The 12,549-nt window shown below is 36.8% G+C and overlaps 1 protein-coding gene across 2 annotated transcripts in view; it reads right to left on the bottom strand.

The window, feature by feature from the left end:
* Positions 1-12,549, bottom strand: part of Gucy1a2 (guanylate cyclase 1 soluble subunit alpha 2) — a 303,087-nt gene that overhangs the window by 183,290 nt on the left and 107,248 nt on the right. The gene's annotated exons all lie outside the window — the stretch shown is intronic.

The raw sequence follows: 12,549 nt of genomic DNA, 5'->3' as shown, positions 1-12,549 counted from the left end.
GTGACAATAAGTAAGTGAAACAAAAGAGATATTATTTTCCTGAGTCCCCAAATTTCCCACATAGGTTAAATATTTTTCCACTGAGTGGTTTTAGCTCCTTTGTCAAAGATGAAGTGACCATAGGTGTGTGGGTTCATTTGTGGGTCTTCTATTTTATTTCATTGATCTAACTGCCTGTCTCTGTATCAATACCATACAGTGCTTATCACTATTGTTCTGTAATATAGTTTGAAGTCAGCGATGGTGATTCCTCCAGAAGATCTTTTATTGATGAGAATAGTTTTTGCTATCCTGGATTTTTTGAACACAGATGTAGTTCAACAGAGGAATGGATACAGAAAATGTGGTACATTTACACAATGAAATACTACTCAGCTACTGAAAACAATGACTTCATGAAATTCTTAGGCAAATGGATGGACCTGGAGAATATCATCCTAAGTGACCCAATCATAAAAGAACACACATGGTATGCATTCACAGGTAAGTGGATATTAGCCCAAATGCTCGGAAAACCTAAGATACAATTCGCCAGACAATATGAAGCTCAAGAAGAAGGAAAAACAAAGTGTAAATGTTTCAGTCCTGCTTACTTCTAAGCAGGGAAACAAAATACTCACGGGAGCAAATATGGAGACAAAATGTGGAACAGAGACTGAAGGAAAGGCCATTCAAAGACAGCCCCACCTGGGAATCCACCCATGTATAGTTACCAAACTCAGACACTATTGTCAATGGCAACAAGTGCTTGGTGACAGGAGCCTGATATAGCTGTCTCCTGAGAGTCGCTGCTAGTGCCTGACAAAAACAGAGGTTTGTAGCCAACCATTGGACTGAGCACAAGGTCCCCAGTGGAGGACCCAGAGAAAGGATTGGAGGAGCTGAAGGAATTTGTAACCCCATAGGAAGAACAACAATATCAACCAACCAGACCCCATCCCCCCCAGAGCTCCCAAGGACCAAACCACCAACCAAAGAGTACACATGGAGGGACCCATGGCTCTAGCTGAATATGTAGCAGAGGATGGACTTGTTGGTTATCAATGGGAGGAGAAGCCCTTGGTCCTATGAAAGCTTGATGCCCCATTGTAGGGGAATGCCAGGGTGGAGAGGCAGGAGTGTGTGGGAGGATAGGGGGAAACCCTCATAGAAACAGGGGAAGGGGAGATGAGATAGAGTTTTTTTTTTTTGGGGGGGGGGGGATGGAACCAGGAAATGGGATAACATTTGACATGTAAATAAAGAAATCAACCAACAAATAAAAGACAAAAATATTTTGGCTTATTATATATTTATGTATGTATTTATTTATTTGTATTAAATTACTTATCTTTATTTAAACTTGATAGGTCATATATATCAAGAGATTTATCCATCCCTTTTAGGTTTTTCAATTTGGTAGTCTTTCTTTTTTAATTATTCACTTTACATCCCTCTCACCACCCCTCTTCACAGTCACCCCTCACACAATCCTTCCCTACATTACCCTTTCGTTACTCCTCTGAATGGGTGAGGAACATCCCCCCTACATTGGTATCATCCATTTGCATATCAAGTTCTCTTTGAGGCTAGGCACAAACTCTCCCAGAAGCCAGACAAGGCAGCCCAGCCAGAAGAATATATCCCACATACAGGCAGCTTTTGGGATAGTTCACACTCTAGCTGTTCAGGATCCACATATAGACCAAGTTGCACTTATGCTACATATATGTATCAAGGCCTAGATCCAGCTCATGTATTTTCTTTGGTAGGTGGTTCAATCTTTGAGCATCCGAATTTAAATTAGAGATTTTCCATGTAATTGGCATGCATCTAAGATGTTAAGGAAAAACTCATGGTTTGTTATTGCTGTTTGTTTTTTGTTGTGTGTGTGAGCATGTTTGTTTGCTTTTACCTTTAAGAAGACTCTATTCTATAGCCTAATATTAGGTTTGGAGCAAAAGTGTGTAGAAAGCATAGATATTTCCAAATATTTTCACTGTCCCCTACATACACACATGCATTACATGGATGCCTTTAGCATATGTCTACAATGGAAGGAGGTTGCACATTATGCAATGAAGTTACGCTGACAAAATGTTATCAGAAAAAAGTCACAATTTACATTAAAATTCAGTCTTGATGATAGGCTTTTACATTGAATAACATGTTACCATTATAATATCATCAGAATATTTCATTATCCCAAACTCCACTATTTTCTCTTTAGTCTTCTCATTCTTCTCCCTTACTCCCAGAATGGGATCTTTTTAAATAGAAATAATCTAGAAATTAATATTCTCTTTAATACCTCATTATTTAAGCAACACAAATGATTTTTTCTTAATGATTTTACTAATCATTAGAGGAAATACAGACACATATACAAAACTAGACATTCATTAATTGGAGATAAACTATAGTGCATGTATTGGGAATACATCAAGCTATCTACTGAAAACAGAATTTTTATCATAGCATAACAGGGTGAACCATGCAAATTAGATAGACTTCATTAAAATGTATATAAAATTGTAGAGCTTGAAATAATCGGTACTCTTTCAACCACCAGAATGAAAGAAGCCATGAGTAGCAGGAATCTGAGCAGAAAAAAAAAAATCAAGGTATTTGTTTTCTTATACATACTCATTCCCAGTTGTCTTTGAAAAAGAAACTCTACCTTACAGAAATGCATTATGGGGTAATGAGAGGCACAGTGTGACCCTTTCTTCAGGATGGTCTTAGGGAAAATATAGATGAAAGGTATTATTCAAAGAGGAATGAACTCATGCTACAGCCTCTCCTTTAACTTGATTGAAATAAAGACCTAGAGTTTACATATCATTTCTTCTATAAGTTATCCATTGTATAAGGAAGTTCTGAAATCAAACAAGATTGAGAAAAAGAACATTTTTTAAGGAAGAAAAGGTTTATTTTGGCTCATAGTTTGAAGGTTCTGTCCGTCATGACAGGGACATAGGGATATCAACAGCAGGAACTGAAGAGTGTTGAATGTTGGTGTCAGATTCCCTTCTCCTTTTTTGTTTAGTCTAAGGCAAAACACATTGAATAGTGACACCCACATTCAAAGTAGATCATCCCACCTTAATTAACCTATTCCTGTACTCAAAGGGAAGTCCATAGGCTGGTTTCCTAAGTGATTTTAGATTTTTTCAACTCAACAATCAATATTGTTACAATTCTTCAGTTTGAATTTTTCTTTTGTAGCTAGTTTTTAGGTTTCCTGTACACTTACTCACTATGAGAGACAATGTATGTGAATCAATATATATCAAAGAATAAATCACTTAAAAGTTTAAGATAGACTCAGGAATATGCTTATACATTATTTGGTTGACTATAATTCCAATTCTTCTGTTGTATTTCCCTTTTAGAAAGATCCAGAAGAATCACCCTTCTAAAAATATACATCCTTTTTTAACACTCTATTTGAGTGCAGAGAAATTTAAGTAGTCGATGGCTTAATTTACTGTCCTTGGGATTAATGAGCCTTGGGTTGTTCCTTTCCTCCAGAAGAGAGATAGTCAACAACATTATTTTTACAATTCATTCTAAACACGTCAAATACTTTAGACTTTCTATAGTCTCATCATTGTGAAAAACAAATTAGGAAGTCAGTTTGACAAAAAGCATCCTTGAAATTATAGTGAAATAAAAGTAAATTTAAAAATCTAATTATAAAAGTTTCTGTGTTTAAAAGAAAAGTATAGAACAAAACAAAACTGATAACAATAGTATTGATCTGCTCAACTCCCTGCTCAATTGGTGATATTCATTGAAATTTCACATCTTCTCTAAGATATCTTCCAGAAATGCTTTTATAATTACACAAGCCCCTGTACACTGGTTTGTCCTCATTTTGCTTAATCATTCTTAGTGGTATCTCTTTTAATGTGATATTATTTATCATTTCTTCCTCTTATCCCTCTTCTGTGTTATGGCATATCAAAATATACTTGGCATATATAATAACTATATGTCTGAAAATCAATTCCGATTTCCTTCATGAATATGTCTTCCTAAATTCAATGTCTTATGAAACATGAGAGATGGATCCACTTCGCCCTCAGATACTACTGAGATGCTGCTAAAATATGATTAACACATTTTGATGTAACAGGACCCAACATTTTTCTGCTTACAGGAAACCCACCTCAGGGAAAAAGACAGACACTACCTCAGAGTGAAAGTCTGGAAAACAATTTTCCAAGCAAATGCTCCAAAGAAACAAGCAGGAGTCGTGTTCTAATATCCAAAAAAAAATGACTTCCAACCGAAAATTATCAAAAAAGAGAAGGAGGGGCACTTGATACACATCAAACGTAAAATCAACCCAGATGAACTCTCAGTTCTGAATATGTATGCTCCAAATGCAAGAGAAGCCACATTCATTAAAGAAACTTTAGTAAAGCTCAAAGCACACATTGCACCTCACACAATAATAATGGGAGACTTCAACACCCCACTCTCACCAATGGACAGATCCTGGAAACAGAAACTGAACAGAGACACATGGACACTAACAAAAGTTATGAAACAAATGGATTTAATAGATATCTACAGAATATTTTATCCTAAAACAAAAGGATGTACTTTCTTCTCACTGCCACATGGTACCTGCTCCAAAATTGACAATATAACGGGTCAAAAAACAGGCATCCACAGATACAAAAATATTGAAATCCTATCAGAATACCACGGACTAAGGCTGATCTTCAATACCAACATAAATAATAGAAAGCCAACATTCATGAGGAAACTGAACAACACTCTACTCAATGATTCCTTGGTCAAGGATGAAATAAAAAAAGAAATTAAAGACTTTTTAGAGTTTAATGAAAATGAAGCCACAACATACCCAAAGATATGGGAAACAATGAAAGCAGTACTAAGAGGAAAACTCATAGCCCTGAGTGCCTCCAAAAAGAAACTAGAGAGAGCATACACTAGGAGCTTGACAGCACACCTAGAAGCTGTAGAACTAAAGGAAGCAAATTCACCCAAGAGGAATACACAGCAGGAAATAATCAAACTCAGGGCAGATATCAACAAAGTGGAAACAAAAAGAACTATACAAAGAATCAAACAAACAAGGAGCTGGTTCTTTGAGAAAATCAAAAAATAGATAAACCCTTAGCATGACTAACTAGAGGGCACAGGGACAATATCCTAATTAACAAAATCATAAATGAAAAAGAAGACATAACAAGAGACCCTGAGGAAATCCACAACATCATCAGATCCTATTACAAAAGGCTATACTCAACAAAACTGGAAAACCTGGAAGAAATGGACAACTTCCTAGACAGATACCAGGTACCAAAGTTAAATCAGGATCGGATTAATGATTTAAACAGTCCAATTTCCCCTAAAGAATTAGAAGCAGTCATCAATAATCTCCTGCCAATAAAAGCCCAGGACGGGTTGGGATTAGTGCAGAGTTCTATCAGACCTTCAAAGAAGACCTAATTCCAACTCTCCTCAAACTATTCCACAAAATAGAAACAGAAGGTACTCCACTCAATTCATTCTATGAAGCCACAATTACTCTCATACGTAAACCACACAAAGATCCAACAAAGAAAGAAAATTTCAGAACAATTTCCCTCATGAATATCGATGCAAAAATACTCAAAAAATCTTCGCAAACAGAATCCAAGAACACATCAAAGCGATCATCCATCATGATCAAGTAGGTTCATCCCAGGGATGCAGGGATAGTTTAATAACTGGAAATCCATCAAAGTAATCCACTATATAAACAAACTCAAATACAAAAACCACATGAACATTTAATTAGATGCTGAAAAATCATTTGAAAAAATCCAACACCCATTCATGATAAAAGTCTTGGAAAGTTCAGGAATTCAAGGCTCATACCTAAACATAATAAAAATAATCTACAGCATACCAGTAGCCAACATCAATCTAAATGGAGAGAAACTCAAAGCAATCCCACGAAAATCAAGAAATTGACAAGGCTGCCCACGTTCTCCCTACATATTCAATATAGTACTTGAAGTCCTAGCCAGAGCAATTCAACAAGAAAAGGAGAGCAAGGAGATACAAATTGGAAAGGAAGAAGTCAAAATACCACTATTTGCAGATGATATGATAGTATATATAAGTGACCCTAAAAATTCCACCAGAGAACTCCTAAATCTGATAAACAGCTTCAGTGCAGTCAATATAGTACTTGAAGTCCTAGCCAGAGCAAATCAACAAGAAAAAGGAGATCAAGGAGATACAAATTGGAAAGGAAGAAGTCAAAATACCACTATTTGCAGATGATATGATAGTATATATAAGTGACCCTAAAAATTCCACCAGAGAACTCCTAAATCTGATAAACAGCTTCAGTGCAGTAGCTGAATATAAAATTAACTCAAACAAATCAATGGCCTTTCTCTACACAAAGGATAAACGAGCTGAGAAAGAAATTAGGGAAAGAACACCCTTCACAATAGTCACAAGTAATATAAAATACCTTGGTGTGACTCTAACTAAGGAAGTGAAAGATCTGTATGATAAGAAATTCAAGTCTCTGAAGAAAGAAATTGAAGAAGATTTCAGACGATGGAAAGATCTCCCATGCTCATGAATTGGCAGGATTAATGTAGTCAAAATGGCTATCCTGCCAAAAGCAATCTACAGATTCAATGCAATCGCCATCAAAATTCCAACTCAATTCTTCACTGAGTTAGAAAGGGCAATTTGCAAATTCATCTGGAGTAAAAAAAAAACAAAAACTAGGATAGCAAAAACTGTTCTCAACAATAAAAGAACCTCTGGTGGAATCACCATGCCTGATATTAAGCTTTACTACAGAACAATTGTGATAAAAACTGCATGGTACTAGTACAGTGACAGACAGGTATATCAATGGAATAGAATTGAAGACCCAGAAATGAATTCACACACCTATGATCACTTGATCTATGACAAGGGAACTAAAATCATCCAGCGCAAAAAAGACAGCATTTTCAACAAATTGTGCTGGCACAACTGATGGTTATCATGTAGAAGAATGCATATTGATCCATTCTTATCTTCTTGTACAAAGCTCAAGTCTAAGTGGATCAAAAACTGCCGCATAAATCCAGAGACACTGAAATTAATAGAGGAGAAAGTGGGGGAAAGCCTTGAAGATATGGGCACAGGGGGAAAATTCCTAAACAGAAGAGCAATGTCTTGTGCTATAAGATCAAGAATTAACAAATGGGACCTCATAAAATTGCAAAGCTTATGTAAGGCTAAAGATACTGTCAATAAGACAAAAAGGCCCCTAACAGATTGGGAAAGGATTTTTATCAATCCTAAATCTGATAGGGGACTAACATTCAATATATACAAAGAGCTCAAGAAGTTGGACTCCAGAAAATCAAATAACCCTATTAAAAAATGGAGTACAGAGCTAAACAAAAAGTTCTCAACTGAGGAATTCCGAATGGGGTAAGAGCTTGTGTCTACATCTCAGACATGCCACTCTGCCTTGAATCTAGGTATTCCCTGCATGTGCTGCCACAATCTCTATGACTTCATATGTATATCAGTGCTTCTATGCCAGTTGTCTTGGACTCATACATTTCCTGTTTCCTCTGCTACATAGCTCCTTTATCACTGTGGAGAGAGGTGTGATGAATAATTCAATGTAGGCCTGAACATTGCAAAACTACTCACTATGATCAATTGTAGGTCTTTATATTATTTTCCATCTAGTACAAGAGAAAGTTTCCCTGATGAAAGCCAAGCTAGGCACTGATCTATATATATAGCAGAACATCATTAGGAGTCATTGTATTACAACATTCCTTTAGTACATCAGTAACATATGGTTTTCTCTAAAATTAAAAAATGGGGTACAGAGCTAAACAAAGAATTCTCAACTGAGGAATACCGAATGGCTGAGAAGCACCTGAAAAAATATTAAATATCCTTAATCATCAGGGAAATGAAAATTAAAAAAAACCTTGAGATTCCACCTCACACCAATCAGAATGGCTAAGATCAAAAATTCAGGTGACAGCAGATGTTGGCGAAGATGTGGAGAAAGAGGAACACTCCTCCATTGCTGGTGGGATTGCAAACTTGTGCAACCACTCTGGAAATCAGTCTGGTGGTTCTTCAAAAAATTGGACATAGTACTACCCGAAGATCCAGCAATACCTCTCCTGGGCATATACCCAGAAGGTGGTACAACTGGTAATAAGAACACATGCTCCACTATGTTCATAGCAGCCCTATTTATAAGAGCCAGAAGCTGGAAAGGATCCAACAGAGTAATGGATACAGAAAATGTGGTACATTTCCACAATGGAGTACTACTCAGCTATTAAAAACAATGAATTTTTGAAATTCTTGGGCAAATGGAGGATATCATCCTTAGTGAGGTAACCCAATCACAAAAGAAGTTGTGAGATATGAACTCACTGATAAGTGGATATTAGCCCAGAAACTGAGAATACCCAAGATACAATTTGCAAAGCACAAGAAAATCAAGAAGGAAGACCAATGTGTGGATACTTCATTCCTCCTTAGAATAGGGAACAAAATACCCATGAAAGCAGTTACAGAGACAAAGTTTGCATCTAAGATGAAAGGATGGACTATCCAGACACTACCCTACCCGGAGATCCATCCCATAATCAGCCACCAAACCCAGACACTATTGCATATGCCAGCAAGATTTTGCCGAAGAGACCCTGATATAGCTGTCTCTTTTGAGGCTATGCCAGTGCCTGGCAAACACAGAAGTGGATGCTCACAGTCAGCTATAGGATGGAACACAGGGACCCCAATGGAGAAGCTAGAGAAAGCACCCAAGGAGCTGAAGGGTCCTGCAACCCTATAGGTGGAACAACAATATGAACTAACCAGTACCCCCCACCCCCACCCCAGAGATAGTGTCTCTAGCTGCATATGTAGCAGAAGATGGTCTAGTCAGCCAGCATTGGGAAGAGAGGCCCCTGGTATTGCAAACTTTATATATCCCAGTACAGGGGAATGCCAGGGCCAAGAAGTGGGAGTGAGTGTGTAGGGGAGCAGGGTGGAGGGATGGTATAGGGAACTTTTGGGATAGCATTTGAAATGTAAATAAGGAAAATATCTTTAAAAAAAGACATTTTGATGTTAATTCTTTAAGTTCTCATCATGCATAGACCTATTGTTCTATTTTCTCTAAATAAAAAAAAAATGTCTTTAAGGATAAAGCATTTTGATGTACTACTTGGCAGCTGATGGAAATCATCTTGCTGCTTTTAATACTGTAAGGAAAGGCATATCAGTCAAGTAGCAAACTGGGTTACATCAGCATAAGGAACATCTCACAGATTCCTTGAGAAAACTACACAATAACCATGACTGTTTTCCTTAACATCTTAAGATATAGCTTCCTCTAGGACTGTCCAAATAAGATCACAGGATATACACGGAGGCTGTTAGAGCTCATTGATTTAGTGATCTATGCTGCCCCTTCTGCTGATACAATATTAGGACCAGTACAGGGCTTCTTCTAATATTTTATTTTTTTTATTATTAGATATTTTCTTCATTTACATTTCAAATGCTATCCCCTTTCCTAGTTTCCTCTCTGAAAGTCCCCTATACCCTCCCACAGTCCAGCTGCCCAACCTACCCTCTCTGGAATTCTCCTGTACTTGGGCATATAATCTTCACAATACCAAGGGCCTCTACTCCCATTGATGGCCTAGTAGGTTATCCTCTGCTACATATGCAACTCTAGACACAAGCTCTGGGGGGTACTGGTTAGTTCATATGTTGTTTCTCCTAAAGGGTTGCAGACCCCTTTAGCTCCTGGGGTACTTTCTCTAGCTCCTTCATTGGGGGCCCTTTTAAAGTTACATTCAGTAACTTTAAAAAGGAAGCAAAATGCAGGCAATTTTGACAGACACAGTAGAGGAGTGGTGGAAGCAACTGTTGAGCAATTGAACAGTTGGCAAGTCACACTATGACAGTGGCAAAGCAGCAGTATAAAAGACAGCTGAAGAAGATTCAGATGAACAGTTGGAGAGAGGTGAATAAGGACAGGAGACAGCAAACAAGGATGAAAAGTTGAGGTAAAAGAAGGATAAAAACACTTAAGGATTCAGAGAAGAGAAATGAGGCCTTGGTCTCCCAAAGAGTTCAGGGTACTGTCTAGTATTTAGGACCAAGAGTCACAGAATTGTGGCACCAGCTGGTGTGAAAAGTTGAGAAATTTAGACTTCCTAGGCAAACACCAGAGCTATATGGCTAAGGGTTGAAAATTACCACTGCCTGCATCAGGAATATTACCACAGTTAGTGTCACCTGCTGCCCTTGCCTCCTCACTGCTTCAGGTTTCTACTGGCAAACACAAAGAGAATGAAAGCTTTCTGAGGCTAGCATTTAAAGTTTCTTCGATACTCATAATTTCAATCCAGACAGAGCAAAACCTGGCCAGCAGATAGTACCTACATCATTATTACTATGAATAACTAAAAAATTAAGTCCAAAGTACAATAATGCATGCATTATTGGTTGTATTCTTTATTATCATGAAATGTTCTGGTGATAAAATTCTCATAAAAATCTAAATTCAGAATAAGCATTCCTGTAATCTGGTCATCTTTCATATTTACTTCCAAAAATATCCCATGGATTCCTTCTAGACTTTAAAAAAACATACGGTCCAAGGAATTTAGATCTTTGAACAAAGAGCAAAAAATTTAGTTCTTCTAACTGGCATTGATGATCATAGCAATGAAATTGTCCCCATTAAGTGGAATACAGATATAAAGATAATACAGTATGCTCACCAATCTTGTCTTGATAGTATTACATCTCAAATATTTACCCAAATGATAACCAGTAAGGAAACATACTAGAGTAAACCAAATTAAAACTATGCTGTGTGCAGGACTTTATCTAACAAGAAATCCTTGATGCTTTAAAAAGTACCTCAGCACCTGCAAGTACAATAATTATCAGTTTTTAAATGACTTCACTTGGGCATACTGCATACTTCTAAAGTTAACTGAGCTGCTTTGAATAGTATACTGTGTAGGATAATTTTCTCTGAAGCACTGTATTTAATTAATTGTTAGATTTTAATCCCGATAATTATTAAACTGAACAAGATCGAGAAAGAACTCTTAAAGTGAAAATTTAAAAATAATAATTAGTTCATGTCTGCATGCATGCTATGAATCAGTAATGAAGACGCTGTTTTATCTTCATCTAAAACTCCGATAGCATGGAGAAGGTAGTTCAGCCCAGAGAAGTACTGCAGTTCTCAATCGGAACATTTCACCTGTGATTGAAGAAAACTCTTACTTGCAGTAAACCACTTGAAACATATATACAAAACTTATCTTCACAAGATATCACAAGATCCTGTGAGAGCTTGACATTTGGGGTTGTAAGAATATATTCCATCAAGAAACAGAATTATAATGAAATTGCTCTTATTAATGGGTAAATGGAAAGACACAATTATAAAAAACACTAATTCACCTCTTTAAAAAAATGACTTATCTAGATGCTGGCATTCCTTAACTGTAAATGGAGTAGACTGTATTCCCTTGTGTCATGAGCCTGTTGTCTCTGCTTGTTAAGTCGTTCCAAATTACTTGGAAATATTTTGAAGACAAAATGTTTTACTTTTTGATCCATTCATATCTACCATAAGCAAAATCTCTGGCCCATGAAGAATTCCTTCCTTCCTTCCTTCCTTCCTTCCTTCCTTCCTTCCTTCCTTCCTTCCTTCCTTTCTTCCTTCATGCCTTTCTTCCCTTGTTTTTCATAGCATTCAACTTTGTAGCAAAGCATTATCAATCTTTTCAGGTTTCTGTTGTATTATATCTAAGGGTGGCAAGATCCATACACATTTTCTTGTCTCTCATGAGGCCCTGCAGATTACTACATTACATTGTGATTAGATTATCACAGATACATACACAACTACCTTAGGTGGTACAGAAAATTATTCCCTACTTCTCTTGAGGGACTGATTGATGAAATGAGGTGTTGAAAAGGGCAAAGGGGGGAGGAAAGCATCGTCCTCCTTCAGCAGATTAACTGTAATAAAATAAAAAAAGTAGTGAAGATGAAAAAGCTGAGCAAGGTCAAATAAGAGCAGAAATTGGATGGAATAGAAGTCGACAAGCAGAAGTGAAGGGTATGTGGTTAATTAATCAACAGTGGAAGAATCAGACTTGAAAATGGTGAGTCCAGAATTAAGGATACCAGTCAAAGAGATGATGAGATTAAAATAGGAATACCCAAAAACACATTAAAATATTTGAGAAAAGAAGTCACAAAAACGAAGCAGTTATATGCATATGCTCAATTACTTGGCAACACCATTAAAAATATACCTTTAAGAAGAGTTTGTCCAAACAATATTTTCTAACAGAAACAAAAGATTAGTAATAAGCATTTGCAAATAATGAAAGTTGTGACAAGAAAATGTTTCCATTAGCCTCTTTATTACTAAATGGCCTTAGATCATAACAAATAAGTGTCCAGTATAGAAACTGTCCACCAGTTTCTTAACTGACTGTTCTGCAT

This window comes from Mus caroli, unplaced genomic scaffold, assembly GCF_978045245.1.
Source record: "Mus caroli unplaced genomic scaffold, Mus_caroli_1 scaffold_11, whole genome shotgun sequence".
Lineage (NCBI taxonomy): Eukaryota > Metazoa > Chordata > Mammalia > Rodentia > Muridae > Mus > Mus caroli.
The sequence above is the reverse complement of the archived record's forward strand: the minus strand, read 5'-3'. Positions and strand labels throughout refer to the sequence as shown.